Raw genomic sequence first — 23,558 nt, 5'->3', positions numbered from 1 at the left:
GAGGGTCGGAATCTTATGCTGTCTCTGGGCATCAGGACACAGAGACTGTGCCCAGCTTGGCCTTGTCACTTCTAACAACCTGCACCTCTGTCCTCCAACCCACTCCAACTAAGGTACCAATTTCCCTACAACCATGCCTCTGGATGTGGCTGTGGTCCAGAAAAAAAGAGCCAGGGCACCTTTAGTTCAGTACCCACCCCTCCAAACTGGACGAGTGCATGGCTGGCCCCAGGCTCTGTCCTACAGGTCCCACAGCACAAGGACAAGCTGAGTTCTCACCATGAGTGTGATCAGGACTGTGACATAGCTTCCAGCACAGGACAATAGGAACCAGGGGCCACCTTTGCCCCTAGCAGGCTAAAGATGCCTCTTTCTGATCCAAGTCCAATTTCTTCTGCTTGGCTTCCTGGCATTTCCCGATGGCTGACCTCTCAAAGTAGACAGACTATAGTCAAATATCCCTTATCTACAATGCTTGGGACAGAACTGCTTCTGGTTTCATAGTTTTTAGAACTTAGGAATGTTTGCAAAGACTTCTTTTGCTTTTTGTGATTGTTATTCCTGTATTTTGTTTTGGTCTTTTTTGTTTGGAGGGGCTCTTTCACTGGCCAAAAAGCTGACATGATTTGGGATGTCAGGTTTTCAGACCACGGATGCTCAACCTGTGGCAGTTGTTTGTGCTGGGTCTGAGTGATATCTGTTACTGATACTCACCTTCAAGGTCAGTGGGACTGTCCACTAGAATCACACAAATAAACACACACACTGGGCCAGTGAGAACAAGGGTTTACTAAAACACCAGAACGAGGGGACAGGGGCAACTTTTGTGTGTATCTCTGTTGTCATGGGATGGTGGGGAGAGCCCTCAGTGACAGTCTAAGTGGCCAGTGGTCACTTGTGTTCAGGTGGACACTGAACTATGAAGGCACACTGCCCTGGAAAGCTAGCCATGGCAATGGCCCAGATCCACCTGCTGTAGACTGCCCCTTTACTGTGGCTATCTCAGCTCCCACATGTCAGAAGCAAAACATCACCACTAGCAAGAGCACTTTATTCCACACAAGACCATCATGCCCCATGGAAGACATTGTGTCTGTCCTTACCAGAAACAAGTGCCTTTGTAATGTGCTGAGACTTCCGGGTGATACAATCTTCCTGGAATAAAGCAAAAGGAAACAGGAAATTAATTAGGGCTCAGAAATGATACCGGTGCTTATACAGAGCTGCTTCAAGTATAAAAATCTAAATGAGTGAGGGTTTTGAGTTACCTGCAAAAGTGAACAAATTATATTTCTAATGAGATGGACAGAAATTACCCTAAACAAATAATTAAAATGTTTCTTTAGCTATTTCATCACATAATCATTACCTTAAGAAAAAAAAAGTGTTGGGCAAATAATGATGGCTTGTGTACTATTCTAGAAGGAAAGACGGTCTGCATATTAATGAAGCTCCTCAAAGATCTCATGAATATGTATGTCCCACAACAAAGCTTGACCCAGCAGTTTGCAGAACTGATCTTCTGTGATACTTTCATAGGAGGCTGGTGTCCATGTGAGGGTGAGAGGAGAATGGAGAGTGAATAGAAGAGAAAGGAGTCCCCTCACTTCCTCTGTCCAGGGTCTCTGCCTGCCTCCATCCTGGCCATGATGGATTCATATGAGAACTGGAAAGACACCACCAGGTCTCCGACTTCCCTCAAATAGAGCGTGGTTTGCAAACAAAAGCTAAAGGGGAAGGCCAATAACCCCAGGGAATTCAAGGCCACATCTCTGGTTGGATCAGAAATTCCTCAAGGAGAACAACAGAAAATCAAGGGGCAGAAAGCTGGGGTAGAACTCCAGGTGGGGAGTGGTCATCTGACCTATATATCACATCACATCCAAATCTTCTCCCTCTACTGAGGCTGAAGCCTTTCAAAGTTACAAAGGTTTCCCTTGTTCCTTTTCCCCGCCCCCTTTGTTTCAGTTTTTCAAAGTAGGATCTCACTCTAGTTCAGGCTGACTTGGAATTCACCATATAGCCTCAGGGTGGCCTGGAACTCATAGCAATCCTCCGACCTCTGCCTCCCAAGTGCTGGGATTAAAGATATGTGCCACCACATCTGGCCCCTTGTTCCTTTTTAAATGACATCAATGGCAACCTCCTCCCCAGGGCCTTTCAGTTGGGCAACACAGGGTAAAGACTTCCATAAGCAGCTGTTATGGGTGGTCAATTCATCTCTGAGCTGGGCCGGGGTCTAACGTCACAGTCTATGACTTCATTCACTGGTGGGAAAGGGGCAGAACAGGTCTTACCACTGGCACACAATGGCTTCCACTTCATCACAAAGTAGGCCAGACTTGGTGTTGTCACTTTTCCAACAAAGCCATATAGTTGTTTTCAATTCTCTGGATAGACCTTCCTGGCCAAGGATCTCTCCCAGAATTAAGAAACTTCCTCCACCCCAACCTGGCCCAATGCAGATGCCTCTCATCAAGATACAAATGACCAGACATCCCATTAAAGGTTATTAAGGAAGCCGCAGAACTGTAAGGTGTTTGCCCCACCCCAGGATGCAGGAGTCCCAACACATGGCTGTCCAGTTCCTTCCCTATAGGCTGGTGCATATGTGAATGACAGATCAGTGCCTCATAGATTCTGGCCCTCAGAAAAAAGGTGTCTTTGTCACACCTAAGTAGACACGATACAGAAACCACACACCCACTTACCAAAATGCAGTCACTGAGGGCCACTGGCTTCCTGTATGAGCATCCACAATAGTCATTCACAACACCCATCACAATTTCATCACATAGGAAATAGAAAAATAAGGGCTGACAACATGGCTTAGTGGTTAAGGCACTTGTCTGTGAAGCCTAATAACCCATTTTTGACTCTCCAGATCCCATGGTAAGCCAGATGCACAAAGGTGAGGCAAGTGCAAGGTCACATGCCCACTAGGTGGCGCAAGGGTCTGGTGTTGAAGTGCAGTGGCTGAGGCCCTAGCGCACCAATTTTCTCCTCTCCCTCTCCTTCCCTCCCCTCCCACCCCCCGAAATGAAAAAAGAAAATAAGAACTACTACAATTAGGGAGATAGTTCAGTTAGTCAAATGCTTGCTACACAGGCAAACATGAGGATCTGAATTTGATTCCTAGAATCCATACAAAAGAAATGTAGATGTGGTAATATGGGTGCGCTTGTGATCCTAGTGCTGTGGAGACAGAAACAGGTAGATCTCTGGGGCTCGTAGGCCAGCCAGGCTAGCCTACTTAGTGAGTTCTAGACCAAAAGGTGGTAATACCTGAGGAACAAACACCAAAGGTTGCCCTCAACTCCACTTTCATGTGCAGATGCACATGCATGTACACACACACAAACACACACACACACACACACACACACACACACATTTGAAAAATGAAAGAAAATAATGGGCTGGAGAGATGGCTTAGCAGTTAAGGCACCTGCATGCAAAGCCAAAGGACCCAAGTTCAATTCCCCAGGACCTATGTAAGCAGATGCACAAGGTGGCACACTTGCCTGGAGTTCATTTGCAGTGGCTGGAGGCCCTAACATGCCCATTCTCTCTCCCTCTTTCTCTGTCTCTTTTAAATAAATAAATAAATAATATTTAGGAAAGAAAACAAGAACTACTGGAAAGGCAGTTGGGAAAATGAAATGAAACGCCCCCAGAATACCACCTGGGGCCACATTCACTTCAAGTAGTATTCCTTTTCAAAGCCAAAGCTGATCACCTGGGAACCTCCAAAAGTAATTAATTTCTGGGTTAGTACATGAAATAAAATTTACATCCCAGTGAGAAAATTGCTTACTTCACTGCAAGTCAAGAGAAAGAGTCTCAGCTCCTCACTCAGTTATAAGAAAGCTCTATGACTACAGGCCAGTCAGTGCTATCCCCTCAAGAGTTCTGGTGGAGGTTGGTGCCCATTGTGAAATATGAAGGGGAGGAAATTTAATCCAACTATGAGGCTTAGAGGTAGCTCTAGGAAGTGATCAGGATAAAATGATGTCATCTTGGGAAACCATCATTACTGCATACCAGTGGCTTTATTTTGTGAAAAGTTGGGGGGGGGGCGGCATAAAGGCCTGAATACTCCACAGAGGCCTGAATACACTAGTGTTGCCCTGTATCACCTCAGGACTCTGCCAGCAAAATGTCCATCAACCCTTCCCAGTCACTCAGGCATGCTCCCTGACACAAACCACTTGAACGATTACATTCCCATGCCCACTATACAGTAGAAGCTGTGCAGATAATCCTGGATACTGTCATTTCTTTGACAAACTCATCTTGAAAGACCACCATGACCATGAGTCAAAATAAGTCTTATTCAAAAGTACCCAGCTTTAGGTGTTTAATTAGCATAACAGAAAAATGGACTTATCCATTAAGAAAGATAGGCCCTGTCCTATCCAGGGACCAGGCACCCACACTCTGCACAGCTGTGATCCAGAAGGGTGGCTGGGAATGTTTAGCCCACTTCACAGGCTAGGATCCTCCCTTGAGCACACTGTGTCTCACCCCCCATTCTGGCCCATCTGGCAATGACCCAATCCACCACGGGCCAGTGGAGACCCTTACTCAGCTTCTCTCTCTGCTCCTAGCCAGGCTTCTCCGAATCCCAGAATTTGGGCAGGGACTCACTTCTCTGGGAGACTTGCCCACTGCCTCCTGCCCTGGAGGGAACTGCAACTGCCACAGCTCTCGCTTTACCTCTCCTGAGTCTGAGTCCTCAAAAAGGGAAAAGTCTTTTTCATCTGTACCTACTCATGCCCTGCCTGCTCCACATGGATTCCCAAAGAAGGCACAGAATTGTCAAGCCACTTGGGAACAATGGCAGTATGCTATACCTTATGCAAACACGTTTCCATAGGAGGAAACAGGTCCACATCTGAACTCAATTTAGAACAGGGTTTTAAGTGTCTATTTATAAGCATCACACAACCATCCTGGTGGATGGTAGAGAAGTTAGGGCTCTGGGATCCCGTCCACTGTGATGTGATTTATTTGCATTCTTTTCATGTTTATTTTCTTATTTCCCGGCAATATCTTAATTCAAATGCAAGATCATCTACCACTTGGTCCCAGTACCACTTAGCAATTTCTCCAGAGAAACATACTAATTTTCTTCCCTAGGCAGAAGCACTCTGCCCACCCTTTCCAGGACCCTTTGCTGGCAAAAGTGGGAGTCTTATCTGGATGACCCATGTCTCCAGAGAGATAGTTACCTTGAAGACATGCCCTACAAGGTCATGAGACCTAGAAAGGCCTTGGAGGAAGGGGTCTCCTCGGCCATTTCTCCAGCTAACTGAGCCACCATCCAGCCAGACACATTTCAGCTCTTACCATGGCTATAAAGGGTACAGGAAGCAACACATGATGCTAGCCCTTGCCTCACTTGGATAAGTGGGCTTCTCTTCACAGTTGTGGTCCAGCTTTTCTTAAAACTGCAAAATATAGCCCTCTATCCCTTCTCATGCCCTAGAAAGCAAAGCCCAGCCTCTCTTAGTCATTTGTGATTAGCCAGAAATGGGAACCCATGCCTATTCATCATCACTCAGCACTGCGAGTTCCAGGCCTGCTTGGGTTAGAATAAGACCCTGCCTTTAGAAGAAAGTAAAGAAAGCAGAGGGAGCTGAGGGGAGGAAAGGAGAAGACAGTGGAGAAGGAAGAAAGAGGATATGGAAAGGAGGAAAAGGGAGGAGAGGAGTGAGGAGGGGAAGAAAAGAGAGAAGAAAAGAGGAGAGGACAGGAGAGGACAGAAGAGGAGAGGAGAGAGAGGAGAGGAGAGGAGCAATGCCAGAGGGCTGGAGAGAAGGCTCAGTGGATAAAGCCACTTAAGCATGAATGCCTGGCTTTAAATCCCTGAAACCCCATGTGAAGCCAGGCAATGGCAGGTATCTGTAATCCCAATGTACCTACAGCTAGAAGAGAGGGCGGCAAGAAAATCACCAGAAGCTCACTGGTCAGCTAGCCTGGCCAATCAAACAAGAAGGAAGCCAAAGTTGTTCTCTGACCTCTGCACATGCACAATGGCAATGTACCCCTGCACTCACATAACATGCACACACGCATCCCTCTCCCTCCTTCTCTCCCTCTCTCAGAAATCAATGCCTGAGCCTGATCTTCTTCCTGCACTCCACAACCGTTTTTGGAACAATTTCCTAAACTTTTTAAATCTTCAGTCTGGAAATGAATCTCCCCACAAGATCAGGACACTACTCCTAAAGTGATCTGTCTGACTCATAGCCCTGGTTTGAGTCTGAGGAAGGAAGTAGTTGATCCTGCTGCTCTGCTTCCCAGGAGGGGCATGCAAATATAAGCATGGGATTCCTGTTCTACATGCTGATGGCTGGATCCACTTCAGTGCAGGAGCTTCAGGAGCCCCCAGCCTTGGGAACTGGTATGGAAGCAGAGAAAGCCCATGCTACAGTCTCAAGGTCACAGCCGAACTCAGGCACAGACAGCTCATCTAATGAAGCAGCTTTCAGCTGCGTGACACTAAATGCCATTCCTCAGGTCTGGTTTTTAGAGGTTGTTGCTGAGACTGTTCACGTTCAGTCTCAGGACTTATAAACTTTCTTACAGGACATCACTTTAACTGTCACTGTCGCTTCTAAAATTTTCAACACATGAACTTCTGGCAACAGATTAGACCTGTGATCAGACACAGGCTTTGAAATGCCATGTTTACATCTTCCTGGCTTTCTAAAGGTAAACGGAAAGGCTAAACACTCCTTAGAGTAGACTATTTGGAAAGTGATGATTGCTTTTGATGGCTGATCCCATATCCAAAAAAGATCAGGGCCCAAGTTGGCCCAGGTAGAGAGAGAGAGCCAAGAAAGGATGACACTCAGGCTGATAATCTTGATGGACACCTTCCTACCCCAGCAGGGGAAATGGCATAAAGATCCATCCAGAGCAGATGCCGCAGACAAAGCACACGCAAGCACAGGACTCAGAAAACAGACATCATAAGCAACCTTTTAAATCATTTTCTTAGCATGCTTAAGGCAACGTTTATAACTACAAATTGCTGGGTCAGGAAGGTTTCCTGAGAAGACCCTCAGGAGTGAGGAGCTGAGGAAATAGCATGGAGACATCCAACACACAGAGAGGACCTGAGTAGACTCAAAAACTCTGATCTTACCCAGAAAACATGCAGTCACACTTTGGGTGCCAAGTGGACCGGCCAGATGGCCTCTGGCTTCCTGTCTTCCTTCCTCTGACTCCAGAGCTATGTCTTGGTTTCCTTTGGCTAACTAAGGAACTCTGTCTGTTTTAAGGAGCTGGGCACTGAACACACAGGGCTGGGAATATCTTGAACACTGTGCCCACGATATAGAACAACAAGAAGTGTGGTGAAGTACAATAATCCGGGAGACACTTGTTAATAGGGTCTGGGGCAACAGAGTAGAGGCCCTGAGATGGTGCAGAAGGGGTCTGCACAGAGTAGTGCAGTCAGAAGGATTGGAGAAAGTCAGGATGCATCAAAGATAGTCTCTCCACAACACCAGCCCAGCAGCTGCAGCCAGCATCAAAGACTGTTGTTAGAGGACTGTTAGTACCACTGCATGGGGGAAAGCTTGGAATGGTGAATGGTACTTATATGGCCTAAAGGCCATCCCAGGTGGGTGCAGGTCTTACATGCCCTGGACTGCCTCACAGGAGAAGTCAGCACCAGGCAGGTAGGCTCTGGCCTAGAAGGCTTTCTGGGACCTGGTATTGGATACCAGCCAAGCTGCCTTGAGCAGGATGCAACAAGATGGTCCAGTGTCCCCACAGGTATGGCTGGACCCACACAGCACCCAGCTTGGGCCTTCTTTGGGTATATATGTGTTATAGACAGTTCCATGTTGCTGAGATGAACATCAAAAACAGACACAGTTTATGGGAAGACAGAATTTATTCAAACTTACAGGTTCAGGGGGAAAGTCCATCAGTGGTAGAAGAAGCTACTTGCATACATCCAAGCAAAGAGAAACAAACTGGAGGGAGAGTGGGGAGGTGGGAAGCAGCAAGCCTAAACCTGCAGCAAACAGAGCTCAGCACACCTTTAGGCTGGACTGCAGGATCCACCCCCAGTGACACCTTCAGCCAGGAGCCTGGAGATCCACGTTATAAGCTTAATTTTAACACCTGAGATGATAGGGAACATATAATCAAACTACCACAATGAGTGTGTATGAATGCACACACATGTTCATGTGCATGGTCTCTCCTTGTTCATCACTGCAAGTGCCCACAAGCTTCCAGGAGATTCTTCTGTCTTTGCCTACCTTCTCACCAAAGATGTGCTTGTGCTACAGTGTCTGGGTTCACATAGGCTCTGGGGATCTGAACTCAGGTCCTCATATTTACATAGCAAATACTTTATCCATTGAGCTATCTCCCTAGCCCAAGTTTGGCCTTCTTAAAGAAGGATAATGGATGTTCCCCAGGTCATGATATACTTTGCTTATTTTGGGACCAGGGGTATGAGGTCAGCCACTGTCTGATGCAACACACAGGGTCAGTGCTTGGGTGGACAGAGCAGGCTCCTTTCAAAGCAGAGAAAAAAAGGAGGCTACCGGTACCACCCAAGAATAGCCACAGTCCTGCTCCATCAGGGAAGAGAAGCTGAGTTCAGAGATGTACTACAGGTCCTCAGAAACAGTGGGACAGGGACAGGGTAGGAGAAATGGGACAGCAAAACCTGGATACCCAAGCATTAGCAAAAGCACTGTTTACAAGTAAAATGTTACAATTCTGAATAACCAAGTCCCCAAGCTGACTGCAGTTGACTGCTCTGTGCTGATAACTCTATTTGTAAATGTGAGTGTGTATTATTTTCCTCCTCCTGTGTAGAAAGCTTCATCTTCTGAATACAAAGTTCAACTCTTGGGACTCTCATTTGCACAAATGTTTTTGGGAAAAGACTGGATTAGTCTCCAATGATCTCAGAATTTCAGAACAACTGTATTTCATGGCAGGTACTTCCAACTGTGCTATTGAAAATACATGAAAACATTACACAAATTTGTATAATTTTAAAAGTTATGAAGCTACAGTCTTGGGATGTCATCATTCAAAGTCTAGAGGCAATGGGCCATGTCAAAGGAAGATAATCTGCTACCAAATTCTCACTTCCACCTCCAGATTTGACACTGTAGACCACAGAGGTGATGTGATTATTTGTTGCCTTTAGTGGGGCTCTGTGCAGCCACTCTGAAGGTGAAGCCAAGGGCACAAATGTGGAATACTTCAATCTGGTCTAAAACTCAGAAACTTCCTCTAAAACCCACTGACGGGCCTTTACAACAAGGTCATACTCCAAGACCCATTTGCTTTCACCCAGAACACTCCCGGGCACTCCCAAAGTCACGTGACACATGCCACTTCAATCACAAGTGCTCTACACAAATGATGGTGGTCACAGAAGAGTATGTGTCCTAGTGATAGCATGACCTCTTAGTGCAAGTGCCATCACTGACACAAAGACGTCTTAGTGTCAAGTGACTTAGGTTTAGACATCTATGACGTCTGCGCTGTGAAGATTGCAACTACAGGCCCATTTTAGTAATGCTCAACTCCTATATTCATGCTGTCCTGCCTCAATGGTGCTTTCATCCTCAGTAAGTCTGCCTTTGTACAGCCCACGCACTGTGGAGATGGCTCCCTGTACCCTTCCTGGCAGGGTTGTCAACCCGATAATCTCTGACATATTTCTCCAATGATTGTCCATATTAAACCCATCCTGCTTGCCAACTGGAGTCTTGCCAGAGGACAGTGTAACACTGAGGCACTAAAACTGGGAGTCTGTGCCAAGAACTGTCCACGTCACAAACCAACAGCAATGCCAGTAGGAGGCCGGGATGAAAGAGAAGCAAAGGTCTGCTGGAGGGCTGAGCATACGCAGATAAGGGCCAGCAAAGCTCACAGGGTTCTCCTCATCTCCCTTTGCCTGGATGTCCTTCTCACTGTCATTCTTGACAAGGCAAATGGAGCTTCTATTTTTGCTGCAAGGAGCCTGATGCCTTCCAACTCCCAGGCATCCCCCAGCAAGAAGCTAGGATTTCGTTTTCTATTCATGCAGCTCAGGGATGGAAGAGAAGGCTAAGAGCCAGAGTGAAACAATGCTGGCCAACCTTATCAAAGGAAGACAGAGCTGGCTCAGGCTATAGACTGAGGCATATCAGCATCCAACCCCAAGGAACAGAAGACCATGAAGTCCCATATAACCTTGCAAGGAAAGGCAGGCTGAGTTCACTTAGTCTACATCACACCTATTGTGGCAGATACTAGCTGTTTATGATGGTTTGACCTTGTCCCCACACTCCATATGTTGGAAAGTTAATCCCCAATATAACCTTTCCGATGTGTTTAGGTGTGTTCTCATGTGTACTGGTTTGAATGAGAAATGTCTCCACAGACTCATGTGTTTGTGATTAAGTCTCACAGTCCATCCCCAGCTGGTGGGGCCTTTGGAAGGTGAAGCCTTGCTGAGGCTGTGTCACTGAGATGGACCTTGAAGTCTGCTAGCCCACCCCTGCTGGGTGTTCACTAGCCAGGTCACTCTTACCACTGCCTACCAGCTGGCACACGACAAGCTGTGATGTCCAGCTTCTGTTCTACTGCGCTTCCCCTGCCTTGATAAATTTTCCCCTTGAGACTCCACTGAAATAAACTTTTCCTCTCATCAGCTGCTTCTGCTCAGGTGTTTTGTCTCAGCAACAAGAAGGTAACTACTACATGGTATATGCAGATATCAAGAGGGTGGGTTAGTTAGTTCCTGATTTTAAAAAGTAAATTTAATATCTCTCTCTCTCTCTCTCCATCTCCTTCACTCTCTCTCTCTCCCTCCTTCACTCCCTCCCTCTTCTTCCACCATAGGATAATTACCAGATGCCTTGATAATGCACTTTCCAATCTCATAACTGAGTCAGATTTCTATTGTTTAGAAATTAGCCAATTTTTGGTATACTGTTATACCAGCAGAAAAACTGGGGGAAGGGATGCTGCTTCACTAATACAAATCTTTTTATCCTTTCAGCCCTACCATGAGCAGCGAGAGTTATCACCATCCTTGTTTCATAGATGAGGAAAACAAGGCATATGCAGATGAAGTAGCATGTGCAAAGCCACACACGAAGTGTCAGAGCTTGGATTCAATCCTGGCAGTGTGGCCCTAAAGTGTACACTCCAATACAACATTGGAAGAAAGAAAAGGAAAACAATGTTTACAGAACTGGATTAGACTGATCATCAAGAAAACAGAGTGGGGGGCTGGAGGGATGGCTTAGCAGTTAAGGCTCTTTTCTACAAAGGCGAAACCCAGGTTTGGTTCCCCAGGACCCACATAAGCCAGATGCACATGGTGACACATATATCTGTAGGTTGTTTGCAGTGGCTGGAGGCCCCGACAGGCTCATTCTCTTTCAAATAAATAAATAAAAATAATAATTTTTAAAAAGTAAACAGAGTAGGGCTGAAGAGATGGCTTGGCAGTTAAGGCACTTGCCTATGAAGCCTAAGGACCCAGGTTTGTTTCCCCAGTACTCATGTAAGCTAGATGCACAAGGTGACACATGTATGTGGAGTTCATTCGCAGTGGCTGGAGGCCCTGGTGTGCCCATTCTCTGCCTAGTTTTCTTTCTCAAATGAATAAATAAAATATTTTAAAAGAAAAAGAAAACCAGAGCTGGAAATATTTCTTAGTGGTTAAGGCACTTGCCTGCAAAGCCTAAGGTTGCAGGTTCAATTCCCTAGTACCCACATAATCTAGATGCACAAGGTGGCACATGCATCTGGAGTTTGTTTGCAGTGGCTTGGAGGCCCTGGTGTGGCCATCATCCCTCCATCTCTCTCCCTCTCTCTCTCTTTCTCTCTCTCTCTCTCTCTCTCTCTCTCTCTCTCTCTCCTTCCCCCTCTAGTAAATAAATAAAACATTAAACTCAGAAAACAGAGTGGCTGGAGAGATGCTATAGCAGTAAAAGTCACTTGCTTGCAAAGCCTGACAGAAGGGGTTTGATTCTCCAATGTCCACATAGAGCCAGATACACAACACAGCGCATGCCTCCGGAGTTCCTTTGCAGTGGTAGGAGGCTGTGGCACACCCATCAGCCCCTCGCTCTGTCTCTCCCTTAAATAAGTAAATACTTTTAAAAAGAAAACAGTGAGAGTGCAAGGATTGAAGGAGACATCACAAAGAACCAGTACTTAAAATAAATGCATATAAGTACACGAACATAAATATATGAGCAGGTGCTCCAGAAAAGGCAAATGAAAGCCTCAGGCAGAGAACACATTCATTCGACTAACAAATACCATAACATCTGAAACAGCCAGTGTTGTCAAGGAAAAGGCAGGAGAATGTCCTACACACTGGTGGGACTGCTTATTGCAACACACAACCGCTTTGAAAAGCAATTTGGCTACTTCTAGTAAAATTTAAGATTCCTATCCTCCATCCCACAGCAATGCCAATCCTTGCTAAATACTCCATACAAATCTGGCTCATGTTCACAAAGATACACACACATAAATATCCATGACTGCCTTGTTTGTAACAGCAAGAAGCTGGAAACCAACTATGTATCCATCACTGAGAGCAGACGAGAAGAACCCTCTTCCTGCATTCACATACCACACGGCGCTGGCAGGGAAGAACGAGCAGTGCTGAACTGCGTGACACACTCCACTCTTAAACATCAAGTGAAGCAAAGAAAGCAGCTCCGGAAAAGACAAAGTCTATGATTTGATAGCATTTGCATCATGCTTAAAGACAACAGGTAAGAGTAACGGGCATAGGGATGGTGACACATATATTAAATTTTAGAAAAGCAACAAAGCAAAGCAGTGAGCAGCACTGCATAGGAGAGAAGATGTGGTCGGGGAGGGCTTCCAACTCTGTTGATCAGTGTGATGTTTCAACTATGCCCCACGATTGCTTTCATAACCCCTTAAGAAGTAAAGCCGACACCCTCTCCAGGGGTGAGACTAGTACAGAGAGCAGGAGTGACAGGGTGATGAGTGAGGCCTGGCATCAAAAGCATGGAGGCTTCCTCTATTTGCCTTCAGATAGCCCAGCGGGAAACCTGCTGCCATTTTGTAAGGATCCCAAACAGCCCCGTGGAATTAGGTATCTGCAACAGAGGTAAGACCACACATCAACAGCCTAGGGAAGTCCATCTCAGAAGCACATCCTCCACCCCAGTCAAGAATGCACAGGACCCCAACCCACCTTTTGACTCTGAGCTAGAACTCCCTGGCTAGGCCACATACAGACCCAAAAGGAAGTATTGTGAGATAATAAATACTTAGTGCTCCACACCAGTAAGTTTTGGCATCATCTGTAACACAGAAATAGGTACCCAACCCAGTAATATTCTCTACCTTAACCAGGCTGAAAGCACACAGGTGTTCATCACCTTACTCCTTTTACCTTTCTGTGTGCTGCTATGGACAGAATGCCTGCATCCCTCAGAAGTACATGTGGCATCCTCCTGAGGTGGTGGCATCAGGAGATGGAGTGAGTCTAGCTGATTCAGTATGAGGACAGGGCTTCCATTTACAGGATTAATGCCCTTATAAAAGAGACCCCTTCACATTCCTTCACCCCTACTGCCATGCAGACAGTGAAAAGATGCAGTGTGTGAAGCAGGAAGTAGGACTTTATCAGACAATCTGTGGGTAACTTGACCTTGGACTTCCATCCTCCAGAACTAAGAGAAATAAATCCCTATAGTTTATAAGCCACCTCATTTATAAGATTTTGTAATAACAGCCTGGAGAGACTAAGTTTTACACCAAATACTTTGGAATGGAAATTTTAACCCAAAATACCATTAATAAAGTGGAAAAGAGGTAAAGTGACTAAGACCATCTTTTTTATCTTTAGATTGGAAGTTCATTCTACTTTATTTTTAATTTTTCTGGTCAACAGGTAATTTTTTAAATTTTTTTTGTTTATTTTCATTTATTTATTTGACAGCGACAGAGGGATAAAGAGGGAGACACAGAGAGAGACAGAATGGGTGCATCAAGGCCTCCAGCCACTGCAAACGAACTCCAGATGCATGCACCACCTTGTGCATCTGGTTTACGTGGGTCCTGGGGAATGGAGCCTCAAACCGGGGTCCTTAGGCTTCACAGGCAAGCACTTAACCACTAAGTGATCTCTCCAGCCCTCAACAGGTAATTTTTTAATGTTTTTATTGACAACTTCTATACTTACAGACAATAAACCATATTTCCCTACACTCCCCCACTTTCCCCTTCACAACTCTGCTCTCCATCAATATGGCCCCCTCTCCATTAGTCTTTCTTTTAATCTGATGTCATCATCTTCTTCTTCTATTATGAGAGTCTTGTGTAGGTATGGCTAGGTTTTGCGAGGTTATGGATATGGAGGCCAATTTCTGTCTGGACAGTTGCATTGTAAGGAGTGGTACCCTTCCTTTGGCTCATACATTCTTTCTGCCACCTCTTCCTCACTGGACCCTGAGCCTTGGAGGGTGAGATAATAAATATTTCACATTTGGACACTTCTCTGTTCCTTCTTCTCAGCACTATGTTGCTTTGTAGGTCATCCCAGTTAGGACCACCTTCTTATGGAATAAATTCAATGTGTTTGAAAAGCCAGACAGATCATGTACAGCACCTAACCTGAATCTACCCAAGATACCTTACATACTCAGCAAGCATTTCATGGACTAGACACTAGGAGGGATTGGGAGGGAGGGGAGGGCATCGAAGGGGTGGGAAACACTAATCTAGACCCAAACGGCAAGGGTACCATAAAATTCTACTTCCTAAAATGTAGACCAAATGGCTGAACCTTCACCAGGCCCTTATAGGAAACATCTGAACCACAAGACACTGGAGAGGGTAGAATCAAGTGTAACCTAAATCCTCTACATCTCCCCTCCCTCCCTCTCCCTCTCCCTCTCTCTCACCTCTCTAACTCCTATGAATTAGTTACCTTTTACCCTCATTTTCTTAGGGGGCACTGACCTGTAACTCCCAGTACCAGCATGGGGCTATCACCCACAATGAGCTTTTAATCAGAGAAACCTACAAGGTTTTCTAAAAGAATGACAGATTTCTGTCAGAGTACTCGATGACCCACCAAAGGTTAGTGGTAAGACCCTATTGCTGAAGACACCATATGCAGCTGACACGTAAAATGAAACGGCATGGCTGGAAGCCAGGAGAGAGTCAGTCCCCAGACAGTCAGCGTGTCTAGTGCCAGAAGGTGCTACATGGGCGACTGAGGGAAACGACCAATATCTGTCCAAGCAACTCATGGTCCAACCAACGTAGCAGCAAATAACCTGTTGTGATGCCCACACAAGTGCAATAGTGGCACACAGCCATGGTGGGGAACCAACTGCTCTTCATTCAGCTAACTGATCCCCTCAGTGATATGGGACCCATAGCTGGAGCTGGGAAACAAGTCAGAACCATATCCAAACATAAGACCACTCTCCAATATCAAGTTACCATCAATCATGGGGTACAAGAGGACCTACACCTATTAAATTCTCTATTAAAAAAGTAAGGGTTATCTCATTTGACCTGGTGCTAACTTACTGTCCGTTGGAGAATCTGCTTCTCTTTTTCAGATAGATGCAGATCCTAAGGAGAGAGCCACCCCATCATTCCTCAAAAGGGCCCTGACTGAAACTAAGGAAAATTAGCGAAACAAGCAAGGGTGATATTTTCCTGATGAACCAGAGACCAGCACAAGGGGGAAGGAGACCAACACAGAAAAATCAATGCCTACCAAATCAGAGAGCCAGAGCCCCAGAGGCCCCCAACACCTCATCACTGCAGCAGACCAAAAATGGACTCAACTTGGCTCAGGGAAATTTTGCGGAAGAGGGGGCGGAAAGAATGTCAGAGCCACATGTTGGGTCATGATATACAGAGACATTGATCATACCAATAACTGTGGGCTAACTCCACAATGCACAACCCATATACCTCAACAAGGAGGGGCCAGTGGGGAGGGGGTAGGTCATGGATGAGCCTAATAATGGTACCAAACTGCCTGTACTTGCACAATAGAAAACTAATTTAAAAAAAAGAAAGAAAGAAAGAAAGAAAGAAAGAAAGAAAGAAAGAAAGAAAGAAAGAAAGAAAGAAAGAAAGAAAAGCCAGACAGGCATTCACCAGGATGGCAGGTGAGGGCTGAGGACACAAAGTGGCCAGCCAGCACTGACAAAGGAAATTCAGTGTGTTCCTGCTGACCAGTTAGGAGTTCTGAACCTGAATGAGCTTAGGCCTTCAGTGAACATCATCAGTGAGCTACAGTGCTCCGTGGGAACACATTACAGGTAGCATGCAAGGCCTCCTTTTGGGCAATGAGGGAATCATTCTCTCCTTGGGAGATAAGAAACTTGACAAGATGTGACCCCCTCCCCCTGTTGTCTATTCCTGCCATGTTTTCTTCCACCATAATGAAAATTTCCTTCAAAACTATATGTCAAAATAAATCCTTTCCTTTCATCAGTTGTTTCTGGTTGGATGCTTGGTCCCAGAAACAACAAGGCAACTGCATAGCAGCCTTGAATTTCTGCCTGGCCAGAGTCCCTAAAACAATGAAGGCAAATGACCATGGGCTAAAACCTCTAGAGCTATGAGCCCAGATCATTTTCCTCACTGTGAGTGGATTGTTTCGGGTATTTGTTAGTGACGGGAAGGCTGGCTAAAATGTGCTACCTGAGCCCCTCAGAATGGGTGGATCCAGTTAAGAGGGATAGAGTGGGCTGAGTCCATCAGGCCTAGGCCAGTTCTATCCCAATGACCCACCACCTACTAAAGATGATTTACTGTACATTCTCACCAAGAGAATAAATCTGAATCTCATGACATGCTCTACTTCCCTTGATTTGTTCATTTCAAGAAAGAAAAAAAAAAAAACAATGTCCCAAATCCATCTTAATTGAAACAGCAACTTTTTGGCCACCAACTGACAACAGACACAACAAGAACGTTTAATATATTCCAAACTTGTTTTGACAAAACATTCAGCAGAGGTGACAGCAAGTTTAATCCATGATTTTCATGCTCTCCTTCTGACCGTGACTCGTTGGGAAAGTGAGAACCTGGGTCAAGGTTTTCTTTGTCATTATTCACCATCCTCCAGCTGGTGGCCCAAGGAGGATGAGGGGGCTGATGAGAAATGCAAAATGAAGGAGGGTGTGTGAGCTGAGGCACCGCTCAACACACCATGTGTCACTGTCCTCAGAACTACAGGTGGAAACAGGGCATTAGCAAGCCACGACCAGCCCCAGGCCTCCCACAATCCCCTGATCCTCCTCTCGTCCCAAGTAGCTGGGGCTTAGCTCAGGAAAAAGTTTAAACAGTGTGTGATGCCCAAACTCCTCAGCCCTGTGGGGGCATCTTTCAGGGCTGGCACAGCAGATGCCCTATACTGAGGTGGCAGAAGCCCAAAGCAAGATGCCCTATACCCCAAGCAGATCTAGAACCCAAAGAGGTTGGCTATAAATAAAGAGGACCTGCTTCAGCTAATGATCATCATCACTTAATATGAAACAGGGCCCCAGAATATCCTGGAGTTCCCTCATTCAAAAAACAACTCTCCTTGGAAGGAAATCAAGGCACAGAGACCAACTCACGGGTCCCGAAGGTTGCCAGCCCAGGATGATGGTCATCTACTTTCTGCTACTCTAACAAAATAGAGGACAAGTGGTTTGAGCTCATAGTCTTGGAGGTTCCGGTCTGTGGCTGATTGGTGTCATTGATTCTGGGTCTATGGAGAAGCATTAATTACATCATGACAACAGGAGATGGCAGACAAGATAAAGGAATGGGCAGAATCTCAGTATCCCCTTCAAGTGCACAACCCTACTAATCTAACTTCTACCCAGCAGGCCCTGCCCGCTAAATGCTCTACCTCCTCTCAGCAGAGTCACAGGCTGAGGACCAACCCTCCAATGCAACATAAATAAAGATGAGTTACAATGCACTAAGATTAAGTCACCCCCCCCAGATAAAAATATTGCCCATGATCTGGGTAGTTATAAAAAACCCACAAAATCCTTTCTTCTTTACTAGACTGGAGATAGGTCTGCTTTTCCAGTCTTACACAACTAAAATATAACAGAAAGTAAACTCTTATACTGCTGCAAGCCTAAATGGTAAGCATAAATCAACTAAGTATTTAAGCCAAAAGGCAGTGTCTCCCTCTCTATGAAAGATAGCTTTGACCCTGGCTCATCCTGTTGTACTCACACAGACAACTTTCAGAATGAAATTTTCTTTTAATTAGCAACCTAAATAAGCCTGGCTCTGCTATCAACTGGCTCTGGCTATTGGTTTTCCCTTCCCTGCCTTGCCTTTTAAATTACTTCTACAAAGATCCAAAGTATATATTTTTTTTTGGGGGGGGGGGGTTCAAGATAGGGTCTCACTCTAGTTCAGAATGACATGGAGTTCACTGTGTCATCTCAGGGTGGCCTTGAACTCACGGCAATCCTCCTACCTCTGCCTCCCAAGTGCTGGAATTAAAGGCGTGCACCACCATGCCCGGCATCAAAGTATAATTTTTAAAATTGCCTTTAACTCCTTTGCCCACTGCCTTTGTGGTAGCAGCATCTGAGGATAGCAAAGTTGTCAACTTGCTTATACTCACAAACCAGGTCAAATCTATAGGGTGAGACGGCCCTGCCCACTCCCACTCAGCTTCATTACCAAGATACTGCAGGGTCATCTGTTCACAGAGACAGGCATCTGCTGGTCCAGTGAGGGGCTCCATTCTGCATAAATGGGAGTGTGTGCACAGGACCCCTGCCAACAGGGGACTATACCAGACACAGGCACAAGCTGTTATGTACAGGGACCAGTTGGAAGAAAGAAGCTCAGGGTTCAACCTGGAAAGGAGCCGCCCTCCATCTTGCTTCCTCATGCTGGAGCCCCAGAGAGACCTCACTGTCCTTACCCTGGGTAGAACTCTACAAAGCTGGCAGGGCTCTGGAGTCCCTGATGAGATCAGCATGGCCCTTTAAGGGATAAATCAAACAACACTGAAAGGTCTGCACACCTGACCTTGGGCTGACTATCTGAAACCAGAGCAAAGGCCCAAAGGAGATGGCATGACTTGCTCCCAGTGTGACAGGAATAATCAGAGCCCAGGAGAGCCACTGGTGCCAAGAAACAGGGGTGGGGACGGAGCACAAGAGCCAATGACAAAGGACAGCTGAGTAACAGGGCAACTGAGGCAAAGTCAGAGCCGGAGGGAAATACACATGGAGAGCATAGCAGGGATGGGTGGCAGAAATGGCACTAGAGGCCAGATTGGAGAAGAGGTGAGGTCATAGCCAGGCAGGAGGTGGGACTAAGGTTGAATTCATTGCATGGCACAGTGCCTGCTCAGAGCTTGGCTCCCCTCGAGCACCATGGGAAGATGGCAGGTCACAGCATCACTGTAACCTTGGGGCACACTGAAGCCACAGCCATCCCAGGGGCTTAGACCCACAGGAGTTTAAGATCTTCATGTCCCCTGACCTGTCATGCCCACAGCCTTTGGAATAATCAAATGCTTTCAGGACCATTAAGCAGCACCAGCTGCTCAAAATCTTTAATGTGTTTGGAAAAATACAATCCAACTCCTGGCGCGAGCCAAATCCTTTCAGCTGCCTGCTGCATTGCAAGTTGTGCAAAAGGAAGCTGGTACCTTCCACCCACCCTCCTGCAGCCCTGGGGGGAATGTGACATAACTACTCCATTAGTGGGGTACAGCTGCCAGATTATCACGTAAGGACACAAACCCATGTCAACTAACAAACAAGCATCCAACCACTGATTCTGCTGCCACTCATGAGCTACCAACACAGCTCCGATTACAAGGAAAGTGGGAGGGACTAGGGAGACAGCTCAGCTGTACAGTGCCTGCCACACATGAGAACCTCAGTTCGGATCCTCAGCACTCACAGAAAAGCTCCACAGAAAAACTAAAGGTGGAATAGTGAATCCCCCTTTTTCATGGCACCCTCCAAACATGCTACAAAACCTGAGAGCACAACACTGGTGACATCTTGGCTCTTCCTCTGTCCTATAATTAAGAGAATCTAGGAAATGGAGAGATGTTCAGTGGTTAAGGTGCTTGCCTGCAAAGCCTAAGGACCCAGGTTTAACTCCCCAATACCCAAGTAAGGCCAGATGAACAAGGTGGTGCATGCATCTGGAGTGCGTTTTCAGTGGCTAGAGGCCCTGACATGCCCATTCTCTCCTCCCCCTCAAATAAATAAATAAAATATTTTAAAAGAGGAAGAGAGAGAATCGAACCCCAGCCTGGATGTGTCACCCACCCAGGAAAAACAAGTAGTACCACAGCTATCCGAGGTCTGGATACTGACAACTTAGGACATTATCCCCTTCCCAGGCCCCACAACAGTCAAGGTGCCACAAAACTCCACAGTGCAGATGCTAATACACTTGAACAAAGATGGCGCAGGCACATTCATGGCATTATCTGTGACAATGAAGGCGAAAGCTGCCAGGCCCAGCTCATGGATGACACTGCTTATAACTGCCACACCACAACATGGTTATAGCAAATAGGCATGTGACAGAAACAAGTGAACAAGCTCTGTGTGCAGTGGGGGTGGATTATCAGTATCTTCGTTTGATATGCAGTTACAAGCCCTTACCCTTGAGTGGCTGGAGGAGGAAATAAAATGAACAGAGTGGAAGCTAATCTACCTGGCCTACCACATGACAACCCTATACATAAGCCATCACTGCAACCCACTCTGAACAGATTTTGAGTATTTTTTAAATTTATTTTTATTTATTAGAGATAGAGAGATAGTGAGAGAGAGAGAATGGGTGTGCTAAGGCCTCTAGCCACTGCAAACAAACTCCAGACACATGTACCACCATGCACATCTGGCTTAAAGGGGACCTGGAGAATTGAACCTGGGTCCTCAAGCTTCACAGGCAATCGACTTAACCACAAATCCATTTCTCTAGCCCACTGAACAGATTTTTAAAACAATGGTTTACAATGTGCTAGGAACAGAAGCTTGCCTTGAACTCTAGTGATCCTCATGACACAGCCTTCTGAATGGCAGGGAGTGAGTTATGACCCTACCCCTAGCTTACTGGTAAGTTTCAATCAAGCCACCAAGGAACAGACTAGTACAGTGTTATACCAAGAGACAAAGATGAGATGCAGTAATTATAGGTCTAATATACTCTCCATCCCAAAACAAAGGAAGGTAGAATGAGAGAGGTAAATTAAATCACAAACTCACATTTAAACACAAGTATAAAAAAATATATCAAAGCAAAGAGGCAAATGAACCCTGCAAATCTGAAGGAAAGATACCATGATAAAAATATGGGTTTATCTCAGTATTATTAGAAAATCTATTAATGCTGTCATGTAATTCATTACATTTAATAGATGACCTCAATTGATGAAGACTCCCTTTCATAAATTTAAATATATGATACATTTATAATTAAAGAGAGAAAAAAATTCTACTGAATTAGGATTATATTGTGGTTGGGATTTCAAATGTCCCCATGGTACATGGGTTGAAGTCTTGTTCCCCAAGTGGTACTACTGAGAGATGACTGGATCATGAGAGTACTACCTTCTTCGATGGATTAATCCATCCATGAGTTCCTAGCTAAATGAATGGACAATTGGGAGCCAGAGCCTAGCTGGAGGAAGTAGGTCATTAATGATGTGCCCCCACTTTATTTCTCCCTCTGCTTCCTGGCCACCATAAGGTGAGCAATTTTGCTTATGTGCTCCCTGCCAGGGTATTCTATTGTGCTCTGGCCCAAAGCAATGAATCAACTGATCCTGGACAGATTCTTTTAAAACCATGACCCAAAATAAGTGTTTCCACCTCTGGAGTTGTTTATCTTGGTTATTTTGTCATAGCAATGGAAGCTGACAGACATAGGCTAGAGAGGAATTCCTTGGTACAGTGAGGATCTATAATGAGCCATATGCTGGTCAGTCAGATAGGTCCCTGCAGAAAGGAAGAAGACGGGAAGTGCCAGTGTCACAGCTTCTGCCAAGCACTGTCCCAACCCAAGAAACAAGAAAGTCACATGTAACTCAAGATAAGGTCTGGAGTGGGTAGGTGAGTCTCAGCTGTTACTATTTGCAAGAGTCACTGTGCACAGAGATAATCCAAGAAACTCCACAAATACTCAACAAGCTTGTTGGATAGCAGATGATGACCCAAACCCAGTAACAATCAGAAAAGGCAACTTTCAAGCACAGGCTGCTTGCCCAGTAGCCAAAAGTAGATACCAAGGACTAATGTAATGAAAAGCATGCCATGACTTTTGTAGGAAAATATCGATGACTTTATTGGGACACATAAAAGACCTGTCTAGAAGAAAAGGCCTGTGTGCACCATAGACAGGCTTTCATTTTGGCTCCAGTCTTCTGAGTGAAGCAGGAACAGGGCAGGGCTGAGTTGGCATCCAGGTCCCCTAGGGACTCCACATTACCTCCAGGTCAGGGTCTAGATGAACGGTTCCTCCATATCTTACCATCAGAGAGCACTGTCATACTTTGAGTTTTGCCAATCTGGCCAGCAAAATGGTCTGTGTAAGTTTCATTTACATTTTTCTTATGTGAGAGTTTGGGTATCTTTTCTTGCACTCAAATGACCATTTGTATTCATTCATTAAAAATTATCTAATGAGCCGGGCATGGTGGTGCACGCCTTTAATCCCAGCACTCGGGAGGCAGAGGTAGGAGGATCACTGTGAGTTCGATGCCAACCTGAGGCTACATAGATAATTCCAGGTCAGCCTGGGCCACAGTGAGACCCTACCTCGAAAAAACAAAACAAAACAAAAAAAAAAAAAAAAGAAATTATCTAATGAGTTATTTTGCTCACTTTCCTTTTTTCCATTGATAATTTGTATTAACTATGTTTTAGAGGCCTCTCTGCATTTTATATTCACAGTCTGCATCTTTGGGATATAACTTGCAAATACTTTCCACAGGTTGACTATCTGGGTTTCCCTTTGTTTATGGTGTTTTCCTCCCTCATATGAGAGTATTTTTCCTAAAGCAACTGGATGTGTCAGTCTTTTCTGGTTATTTCTTTGGGGTTCTGAATCATTTATTTTGCCTGTCTGCAGAGGACAAAAGAGTTGACCTAGCTTTCTTCCAGTTCTTGTAGTGACTGTCTAGAACCACCAGCAATGTGTGCTACTCTGCGATGAAAGACATCAGTGAAGCCTCATCTTTCTCCAAATAGAGACTCTAGTCTCCTCAAAACCACCTTTGAGAGGCTCTTACTATCAACAGAGATTAGGGTGGAACGTCCTCTGATTGGATCATCGTGCAGCCTTGAACTTTTCCTATACTCCTAAATTATCCAAGTAGCACTGAGATTACCAGTGCTTTACAGATTCCATAGAATTTTGTGAACACATATAGATTTGGAGATTTTCAATTCTTACTTCTAGCAGAAGTTAGTTTGTTTAAATATTTTGTGCCAACAGAGGTCAATTGAGATAAATTATGTATTTCCAGAAAAGGACCTTTTCTCTTTTCATTCCAA

General features: G+C 45.4%; 1 protein-coding gene across 3 annotated transcripts in view; it reads right to left on the bottom strand.

Annotated features, from left to right (window-relative positions):
* Positions 1-23,558, bottom strand: part of Apba2 (amyloid beta precursor protein binding family A member 2) — a 279,036-nt gene that overhangs the window by 157,896 nt on the left and 97,582 nt on the right. For all 3 annotated transcript variants that reach the window (XM_004658137.3, XM_004658136.3, XM_045144913.1), the window contains exon 2: positions 1,104-1,155. The gene's annotated coding sequence lies outside the window, so the exon portion shown is untranslated. The remainder of the gene's footprint in view (positions 1-1,103; positions 1,156-23,558) is intronic.

The sequence above is a fragment of the Jaculus jaculus genome, chromosome 3 (assembly GCF_020740685.1).
Source record: "Jaculus jaculus isolate mJacJac1 chromosome 3, mJacJac1.mat.Y.cur, whole genome shotgun sequence".
In the NCBI taxonomy this organism is placed as follows: Eukaryota; Metazoa; Chordata; class Mammalia; order Rodentia; family Dipodidae; genus Jaculus; species Jaculus jaculus.
The sequence above is the reverse complement of the archived record's forward strand: the minus strand, read 5'-3'. Positions and strand labels throughout refer to the sequence as shown.